Consider the following 11,091-nt stretch of genomic DNA (forward strand, 5'->3'; position numbering starts at 1 on the left):
ATCAGAGGGTTTGTAAGAATATTGCAAGAGAAATATTACTAGAAAATCCAAAGCATCTTAGAATAGCTTTCCTAAGATGTTTGTTGTTTTAACTGAAAATGTTACATCTGCTAACTGTTCATAACAAAAGGCAAAAAGTACTTTTACAAAATATTTCTGCCTGGCACTGCCCATTCAATATCTACCTCTACTAGTCCTAGTCTAGTCAGCTACTGCATAATTTTAGCCATTTAGCATATAACATATGAAAAAGTGTCATTTACCTGGTTGGTGAACAAATGTATGATGATGGATAACGTTTAGTTTTAAACTGTAATGCAATAAACCACAAACTTAGTGAAAGTCCTGTTGTTGGTTCAGTGCAGCAGCATATTTATTGCTTCGTTGCTGATCCGTTCAAAAAAAACTTAATTATAAACTCCACCAAGTTACTTGCAATTGTACTGGGATTTGCTTTCCCTTCCAGCCTTCCTAACTGATTAACAATGTTGTACTGTGTTTTTACGCTCTTCTCTGGTGGTAGCAAATATCAAAACTGGCAGGAAGTCAATCAATGAATAAAAATCCTGAGTTCTGTTTGTAAATGAGTACTAGTGTTTCCTTGTAGGGTTCAGCGTCCTCCTTAGATGCCTACCAGCTTTGTAATAAACGATCCCTTGACTAGTTTCGTTAATTCCCCGTTGTCTCCTTCCATGCTGCCGGGTTGTAAATTGGGGTGTGGCTCTCGCAACAGAGAGAAAGATCGGTAGGGAAAGGCTGTGGCTTCCTTCGGAGCCAGGCTGGAAAAGAACCACCTTGGGAGCTGTCTTTCCTACCCTACGAGCTAATTGTACATACGTATGAAAAGACCCTTTGCTCTTCCAGGTTACAAAGAGCCCATATGGGAATTTGGGATATGCTCTTACTGAAGGATTGAGTAAAAGGGGTTTCAGAGGCAGGCTGAAAGAAGAAGCATTTGCTATTTTCCTCAGATCCGGTTTGGCAGGGGAAAATAACTCAGTAGCCTTCTCTTCCCCACCCATAAGCCCACAAAGCTGTCCTGACGCAGCATCCCCGGATGTCTTGTGGTTTTAAGCAGTCAGCAGACAAAATAATATGGTAATGCTGACAAATTGGAGCAAAAGTAACTAGCTAACAGCTGACACAGCATTATAATAATGTGAGCTTGACAGTTAAGATTACCTGGAAAAAATTCTTTGTTAACTACTGTCTGTAATGAATAATGGTTCTGATAACACTGTCTACAGTGAGCACAAAGGGCTCCGGCAACTTGCAGGTTCTGTATTTTGTTATAAATGCCAGGGACGGTGTGGGGAGATACTGAAGTGCTTGCAGCGATATCCTCGTACTCACCCCTTTGTGTGAAAGGGGGCTTGTTGCAGTTGCTTTGCACAGATTGTACCCTACTAAAAAATAGCATCCTCTCTTCATCAATGCCCTCAGTAATTTAATTTTTTTCTTCTGTGAGAGGGGAGGGGCATTCGCTGGGTAACTGCCTGCCTTGAACTTTTAATACTTCCAAGCTTCACCCTTCCATTTCTGGGAACAGCACCTCATGACTGTCTACAAGAGGACTTAAAGCAAAGAAGATATATGAGGAGCCAAGCTAGTCTGGCAGCTCATACGTTATTTTGTCTGCACAAATCTGTCAGAACTGACTTTTCATCATCTAGAGATGAATAAATTCTTTTCTAAAACCAGAAAAAACCAACTGGTCGACTTATTGTACAGTTGGCAAAGCAGTGTCAGGGTTATGCTCTCTTTTATTTTTATTGTTAATATGTACAAAAGTAATGTTCTCATGGGGGTTGCATGACTTCTGCAGCACCTAAACTGTTGTGAAGCGGGGGAAGGAGGAATCCCGCTTGGTTTATGACTTAGCTGTGCTGTAGCCAACCCAAGGGATGTGTAAATGCTCTTATTTAGGGGAAAGTAAAGGCTGAGCAAAGAAGGGGCTCTTGAGTGGTTCATGCAGTAAGAGTGGTGTTTCCATGGTAAGTAAGCGCAAGTCGTGGGTTTGTGAGGGGTTTCTCAGGACCTTGCGGTGTCTGGCATTTTCTCCTTCTCAAAACCAAGAGCCATCACTCCATTCTTCAAATGTCCTACCAGCTCCCGAGAGCAGGAACAGCTCTGTTTCACTGGGTATACTTTATACGATTTTATCACAAAAATATGAAACTTAAAACCAGACATTCCTCATAATATATTAAGCTGCTTTTATTAATTATCTGCTATTTTTTCTTGCAGTGGGCTTTTTCATCTATGAGCATATTTATAAAGTTTTATGAAAATGTTGGTTTCTGGCTGTTTGTCATGCATTTCAAGCATTTTTTTTTTTCCTCACAGGATCACCCAATGTTCATAATTCTGCATCTCACTTCACTTGTAATATCAGTGAATGTCTTAATGTAACTGGAAAATATTTTTTTTATGTGTTTGAGCTGGGAAAACAATCTTTGCTTTATTGCAGGGTAAACTTGTCTGTGCTTTTGAATTCCTATCTTGTCCCCTGATGAGCATCTTTCCACCATGTGTCCTTTACCTTCTGTTTAATTTTGCAGGACCCTGATGATGAGGGATGGTTACTCCCTCCAATTACATTTTTAAATTGGCAAAACTGGGCTGAGACTTCTTTATACTGACATATGTTACACAGAGCAGCATTACGGGCTGTCCTGTAAGCCACCTCTCCATCTGAAATCCTCCGCATGCAACTGTTCAAATGTAGTGGGCCTGACCCATTCCCCGATTCCCTGACACTCCAAACTAAAATACAGAAAGGAAACGGGGATAGACAAAACACAATTTTTAGCTCCCGTCACTCTCGGGCAAACAGATTCCCTTTTTCACGCAGTCTGGCTTTGCTTAGCTTTTTTCCCCTGACTGGGTGACCCCGAAGCACTTTCAAGCTGGGTAAACCCACTGTGTATCCTTCTGGCTCCTTTGCTAACCCCAGTGGGTGATCATTTCAAAAGCCCACGGCAGCTGGTTAGTGTGAATCATGGGGAGACGGGGGACAGCAAGTCTTGTTCAGCTCTTGTTCAGCTGTCTTTTCTCGTAGTTTTATTCGGTGTTTTCCACTGCAATCAAAGCCACAGAGGGAGCAGGAGCCAGAACGCCACACAGACCGGAGAAGAGTTTAGGCAACGGGGGCCACTGGGCAGCTGATCTCTCATCCCTCCAGCTCCCTCCACCCCTCGCATTGCTGGAGATCTGCCTTCTCCCAGGGGGTGATGCCCTTGACGGGGTGTGAGAGACGACTTGTGACTCCCCAAGGTGAGCTGGAATCACTGCGCACAGCAGTATATGGGGGTAAGGGAAAGTCTCCACCAGCAGAGAGCACAAAAGGATGTGAGACGCTGGTTTTCCCACAAAAATAAGAATGAACAACTTGAGAGCATACTAAATCTTCTGGCTTGGTTGCATTGAAAAGGATACGTGGGAGTGAAGCCGTCCTGCCTTTCATAAATTATTGGCAGGTACAGAAATTGCATGCAGACTGTGTGAATAATGTATGGTGACCTAAATTTACCCTTACATAAAACCCTGTAAGAGAAAGGAACGGAGAAAAAGCCTTGCGCCACAGCTAGATTAAAACTGAGGAAGCAGAGTGATCTGAGTGCAGGACAGAGTCCTGCGTCTGGAGGCACGGGCTGTTGCTGAATGTTAAGAAAGGACAAAAGAAAAACTGACACTACTGGAATAAATACAACCAGGAACTCTGAATACAGTAAGAAACTTAAAAATCTGATTACAGGAGGGACATCTTTGCAAACCACTGGGAAAAGACAGCTTTTACCTCATACCTATGTTAATAATAGATGCATGGGCTCCTCTTTTGGGTTTTTTTTTTGCTTTTTGTATATACATTATAAATTATTCTTCCTGGTGAGATCATAGTATTTTCAATAACACAAATAAATGATAGTACTTGCTTTCTAATATCCTTTCACATGTAGCCCTCTTACAAAGCAGATTTGTGTGGCTGACACCTTGAAGTTTGCTGTTCTTTCGGAGGAGATGTCCTTGGAGCAGTATTTCAGCGCAGTTGTGGAACCACATTACAGGTGAAGAACCAGGTTAGTCATCACAGCCTGTTGGGTCTTTCCAGCCTCTGCATGAAAACCAACGACTGATGCTAGTTGCGATGTTCTGGGTTTTTTGGGTGCAGGCGGACGAGAGCAGAGGATGGGTTTGCTATTTATAAAGGTAATGCTGATTTTATTGGAACCCCCAATCTTATTCTTGTTGAAAACAAAACTGATGTTGCTGATGTATGTGACATTTTACCAAAAGGGACTGAAGTGGGGACAGTTCCTGGTTTTGTTCATAGATGGGATTTTTTATTCAATGTTTTAATTAAAACTGGAGTAGGGCTATGCCCTTTATAACAAATGAGAGCCTGGGAAAAGGAGGGGGAAAGCTTATTTTTGTAGAGAAATAAGTAACAAAACCACACTCTGATATCATACTATTTGAAGAAAAACCTGTTGCTAGAAGATAAAAGCACAATATATCATCACATCAAAGTCTTGGGGCTCAAGGTCTTCAATCTGGAGCTTACGCATGCAGGCTAATAGTCAGCAGAGCACAGTATGACTGGATTTGTTTGCTTCCTGGGAATGATTTATCAGAAGCCATGGTGCAGACAGATAAATATAGAAGCTTCGTGACATCTGATGAACCTTTCTGCAGCGCTGGGATGTGCAGAAAGCCCTTGAGCACAGCATGTACAATGGCAAGGAGAGAGAAAGCTTTTGGTTTAATACACACGTGGCGGATCAAAACGCTGCAGAATAGCTTTGCTGTCCGCTGGTGCTGTCTGCAGCCCTGCTGTCAAGATGCTCCCCGTTAGGTTTTCTGATGCCCCTTGGGTGAGTCAGCCCAACGAGGCAGAGGGCAGGCCTGGCACCGGAGCGGGGATGCGTAGGCAGCGTTGGTACAGGTTTGGGATGTGGGAAGAGACCGTGTTTCAGTGATAAGTTCTTGACGCAGAAGTGATTCAGTTATCACCTCAGCTCCCTCAATTGCCCAAATGGCTCATTATTTCAGTCTCTGTCATCCAGGAGCTGCACGATGTTATGCTTCCGTACAGACCCGAATGGCCAAGCAGTGTTTCAAGCACTGAAGACACAATTCCGCAGCCGTTTCCGCTCCTGTGAGTAGGGATGTCAAGTGGGTGCTCCTATTAAACTATCACTCATAAAGCTGCAGATGCTGCCTTTAGCACTAAGGGTCTGGTTTTTCTCTGCCTGTGTTTGGCAGGGGATTCTCAGGGCAGGGGATGCAAGGTTTCTGTCAGACAAAGACTATGATGTTATGTCCAGTGGATGAGGCCTGTTATTATCATCCAGGCAACCTAAAACACACACTGATCTGAACATTAAAGCCCAAATCTCTCATCAGGCACGCAATGAGAATAAAATCCCAGTATGAGCCAGAAATGGAAAAACATTTCTTTCTTTTGATTTCCTTAAAGCTTTTAGTTTTATAGTTTTGACAAGAAAAGGGGCACAGAAGTGAATGAGAAAGTCACATTCCAGTAACCTGGCAGTAAAAGCAGGTGTGTCAAAACTTTATTTCATTGCAAAGATAGATGAGACATTTGACTTTGTGATTTCAACAGGGTATGTTAATACTTGCTTTTTCAGTCTGCTTTAAGAGCCTGACATATAGGGTCCTTAAATCCTATCTCCTAAAAAACTGTCCTTTGTTGCTGCAACATTTCAGCCATCTGTATTTTATCATAAAGGAACATGTTAATGGGAGGTCAGACTCTTCTTAGATTTGCAGAGTCAGGTCTTGCAATAGCAGAACTTTTCCATGCAAAACCACAGGACTTTTCCCTGCAAAAATGGAGGACGCGAGGCCTTGCACAGAAGGACAAAGCCCCCACAGGAATTAGAGCTACAGTATCTCTGCAGAAACATTAAAAGCTTTTTTAAACTGCCTGTCATTAAACTACCAGGAACAAAAAGACACACCTGGAAACTTTCTGATCCCATCTGAAAATAACAAGCAACATGAGACAGTCTTAGATTTACACTTTTCTCTTAATTTGTTCCTTAACCCAGTAGGCAGAATTTTTAGATATTGAACAGTCTGCTTTTTCATGGGTCTGACAAGTTAAAATGTGCCTTCAAGGGAAGACAGAAATAACTATTCTTGAAATGCTGAGCAAGTCCAGAGACTTGCAACTATTTTCAGAATCTCCTTCCTTAGAAACTTCTACATCTGCTAAATAAAAATAACTGTGAACTCTAGGCTCTTGTACATTCATTCACTGAACACATCCGAATAGCATATTAAAAGTACTTGTCCTTGCAAAAGAAGAAAACCAAAAGCTTTTTCAAATGCTTATATAGCAAGAAACATTTTTAATTTATTCTGTTACTATAAATAAATTCAACTATATTTGCTGGTCTCCAAATATATTTGAAAGGAACATCCAGAAATAGTCTGTGCTGGATGAAATGATCTAATCAACATCTTTATCCCTACACATATATCAGAAGTGATGAAATTTCCAGTACTACACTGAAATAGCTCATATACAAGCGACTTAAGATTCTCCTGAGATCTCCCTGCATGGGAGTTATTGCATTAGCCATCATTCTTTAACCCACCACTAATTAAGAAGATCTGACCTTGTAGCCTACTGTTTCATGGCTGGGGACCTCCAAGGAATTGTATGATCTTCCTTCTCCTTATAGATGATTTGCAGAGAAATACTGTACCTCCAGCTTCCTTTGGCCACATCCCTGTATTTGCCAGAGTGAAGAGCGCTTTGGTTGGTGGGGATTTCCAGGAGTGCAGTTCCACCCACCGCAGCGCTAACCAGCAAGGGGGAAAGGCGAGAGCGACTGGGAAGATGTTAATTGACCTTTTTCCTGTAGCATTGAAAACATCTCTCAAAATTTTGGAAAGTGCTGTTCTGGCTCGTGTTTGGAAAACGTAACCTAGCACACTTGATTCAGGGCTGGCTTTCTCTGCTGAAAACGGGCTGTGTACTTCACCTCTGGGTAACCAACTGGCATAAAATATCCTGAGGTAGAAAAACACAGCGAAAACAGAGTACCTCAACTACTGTGGATCAGAGTTGCTGAAGCGTCAGTAATTGACCTTGCTGTAGAATTAAAAGATGGGGCTTTACTGATGACTTTTTTTTTTAACTTTAGAATACCTCCTCTACACTTGTTGCCCTAAGATAAGCACCTTTCACAGTGAGAAGCTGCCATTACAGAAGATGCATGAATCCCATTAAAATACCAGTGTGAATGTTTCCTACAAAGAAAGCTGGAAAGAAATTTTACCAGCTACCGATAACTTTCATTGTTTATTGACTTTTCACTCCTCTTTGGAGTTCAATGTCATATGAGGTTTTTTTTTTAAACTTAAAAAGTATGAGTGACCTAGTTCAGCGTACTTCTGACTTAAAACCAGAGTGAGATTTTCTGTGTAAGAGCTGCACAGATTGATCTAAAAATCCTTCAAGCTATTAAGTGTATATGTAAACTGCTGTTATGTAGGCAGTGCAAAATAATAATCACTCAAAAAGAGAACCCTCTAATGTTGTGATATACTTTAAGTTCAAAAGGTGCTTTAAAAACAGATTTTCTGTTTTACAGATGTTGGTAGAGCACTTTAAATCAGTTAGAGGATCAACTTTAACATCAGCTTTAAGATAATTTGTAATTTACAGGTGAAGTATATCAGGAATATTTGTTCTTATACAAAGGCAGACTTTCAACGGAACAGTTTCGATGCCATTTGTGAAATTCCTCACCATGGATCAGCAAAAGTCCTGAGGGTGAAAAACAGGCTCTCTCCTCCCCTTGTTCTTGTAGTCTTCCCTTAAGCTTCCTCTTCCCACAGCAAGCAGGAGAGCAGACTAGCTGGATTTTAGTTCCAGCCAGGCCGGAATGGTTATAATTGTCACCCTAAAACAACACTGCATCGGTTTTGCATGGGTTTACATACCCGAAAGTCAGCAGGCCATGAACTTAAAGCAGTTGTTTACACTGGTCTCTTCATATGCAATCTAGTTTCACACTGCTCAGGCTATACCGGACAGAAACATAGATTGTCACCTCCTGGTGAGCTACCGCCAGATGGACGAAATTACGTGTACTGAAAGCCCTTGGGCTGGAGAGGGAAAGTTTTGACCTTTAACAGATGCATAGCATACTCAGCATACGTGAAGTTTCTGTTATCCTTCAGCTGGAATGTGTGGCTAACAGTTAATTGTTGATCACTGTGGGACAGGTATCTCTCAGCCCCAATTGGATTTGAAAAGGGTGCGTGTTCCACCTGCCATTCCATAGAATGGGATCTTGGGATTTCTGGTCGGGCTGGCAGAGTGTGCGGAAAAGAGCAGCTCCGTGAGGAGACAGAGGGAGGCCTGTGCTAACTGCCAGCCCCCCCGTCCTTGGGGCGTTTACCCAGTACAACCATTGACCCTGGGTCAAGTCCCTGGGACAGGACTGAAAACTGAATTTAGGTTTTCCAGATCTGATGTGTTTTAGCCATCAGCTATTCCTACTTTCCTCCTCTGGGTCTGACCAGACATGCCCTTCAGAATCACAGAACACTCTCCTGCGAAAATTTTAGTCACTGAAAATACATTCCTGTGAAAAAATTCAATTTGGACAAACTGGAATTTTGTCATGTACACAATTTAGAGATTTAAGCAATCTACACAGTTTAGGAATTCCGGATAAAACTATGGAGTTTGCGCACGTCTGCCCATGTAAATCAGCTGACCTTTCCAACTCCATCTTACTACAAGTCAGGAGGGCAGTGGCATCTGGCCACCAAGCGCAGAACAGAGGCAGTGACTGCTGTCCTCTCGATGGGAAGCCACCTTCCCCCAAAACTCCTGCTCTGGAGGGACAGCTTTACTGGAGAAAGGAGGAATGGGTGGGATGGGTGGAGCTGCCTCGTGTCAAATCACTGACATGTTAAGGCTGATCAGGAAGTCTCATGACTGGAGTAATAGGGAAGTTCAAAAAGGACGGTTAAAACTGTCGCATGTACTTTTACTAGCTCAAGCTAAGGCAAGCTGCTGCAAGAAGAGCAAATACTGAGTACCACCAAGACACCTTAAGAGAATGAGGGGCTTCATTAACTGCACTCAGGATTTTACGTTGACCCTTGGAAGAACTGTGCATTCTTTTAAGTAAAGAGTACTTCACTTTTGGTACCCAGAAACCCTGAGCAAAATCTTTACATGTTGCCCACATCTGGGGCAGTATTTAAACTCTCAGAAGATATTTACTTCAAGTCCATTCTTTTGGGGGCCAGCCCCGTGAAGGTAGTGCCTTTGGGCTAACAAAACAGAAACTAGCATGGCTGTTGACGGTACTGAGAGGCAAATTCATGGGCAAGGTGTTGGGGGTCAGTGTAAAATTAGTGGAGTATAAAAAAATCTAATGACTACGCATGCCTTCGGCCACTAGATGGTGCATCGATTCTGCCATTCAGCTGTTGAAATAAAAGATGTTTAGAGCTGTTGAAGAGCTCAGATCTAATTATAACCCACTTTGGCCCTCTTGGCATAACCCAGATCAAACTCTGTTAAATGAGCTGTTGGCAAGCCCTGCCAAACAGCTGTTTGAACCCTCCTATTCACATGCTAGCCACAGCCCAGATGACAGCATCCTCCGCTACAATTAGGATTTCTCTACTTCTTTAATCATTAGGCTGTAGAGATATGCTTGCTTGTGCTCCCTCCTCAGCCAAACACATTTTACATTCTGGCTGTAAAAAGGAGCAGTTTTGTAGAAGGGACAGTAAGAACTCAAGGGTGGCACAACCTCCTCGCCGTGCTTTAATCTAACTTTCACACGGGAACAAAGTTACTACTCCCCTTTGACAGAATAAATTGTTTGACAGCATAAATGAAGGCAACTCGTTTCAGAAGAAGACTACGGGGTGGAGACACTTCTCTATAATTTTCTATTAGGTTGCTCCAAGGGAGGGGAAAAGGGAATAACAAGAACTAAGATGGGCCCTGTAACTAGAGTTGCTCTGAGCTCAGGGTGTTTTTTTTATTTTATCTAGCCTATTGTTTTATATATGAGCAATACCAGGCTGCTCAAAGCACTGTCCTTCAAACACATGGCAGTTCCTCTACAGGGAGCAATGATCCAAGGATTGTTTCATATTTGTGCAGGCAGAAGCCCCACGTGTAACAGGATAAAGGACTCCCAATGGCTGTTGTTATGTATCTGATCCAAACCTTAGGAACCCTGGCTCAGCTATCAGTTTGCAGGCCTGAGAGCCACTATTAGGGTAACAGTTCTCTCAATTACTGCAATCTGTATTTGCTTTTCAGTGTAGGGGTTAAATTCTAAAAAAATTTTTCTGGCGGACATTGCTTAAAGTTGATGTCTACATCCTACTGCTCTCCTAGGTTGACATCCTGGGTGAGTTTATTAACAGGTTTTAAGGCAGTGCCACACTTCCCTTCTTATTGTGAGACACATTTTCGGTCCAAGTGTCTGTCAGGGATGAACTTGCTGCTGTCTCGTTCCTGTAAATGACAGCAGAGGGGCCAGGCTGGAGCACAGCGATGGCAGAGGGGTCGGCCAAGCCCCGCTTCCCCCTCGCCGCCTCTCGCAGCCCCAACAAAACGCCTGCCAAGCACCCCAGGCGGGTCCCCCCAGCACCCTCAGGCCTGGGCAGCTGTGAAGCTCAGCAGGGCCCGAGCGAGAGGCCGGGGCTGCTTACGCCGCGCCACAAGCCGGCTCACATCACCCCAGAAAACTTCCCCCAGGGTTAAGAACCAGCCCTGGCGCTCTCAGCCTGCCTCCTCTTACTCCGGGCGCCCCGAAGCCAGGCCTCTTGCCTCGGTTGATCCGGAATCGCTGTGAGCGCGTTACAAACACACCCCCCCGGCGCGGGAGGGGCAGGCAGCCCGGCTCTGCGGCCGCACCCCGGCGCCCCTCAGGGCCGGCGGCTCCCCCGGGGGGGCGGCGCGCGGAGCCCGCGCGCGGGGATTGGCGGCGACCTCTCGCGAGGTCCTGCCCGCGCGCGGCCGCTGCCGGGCGGGGCGAGGCGCCGTGACGTGGCGCCGTGACGTGTGGCGGC

Source organism: Strix aluco, chromosome 4 (assembly GCF_031877795.1).
Source record: "Strix aluco isolate bStrAlu1 chromosome 4, bStrAlu1.hap1, whole genome shotgun sequence".
NCBI classification, from domain to species: Eukaryota; Metazoa; Chordata; class Aves; order Strigiformes; family Strigidae; genus Strix; species Strix aluco.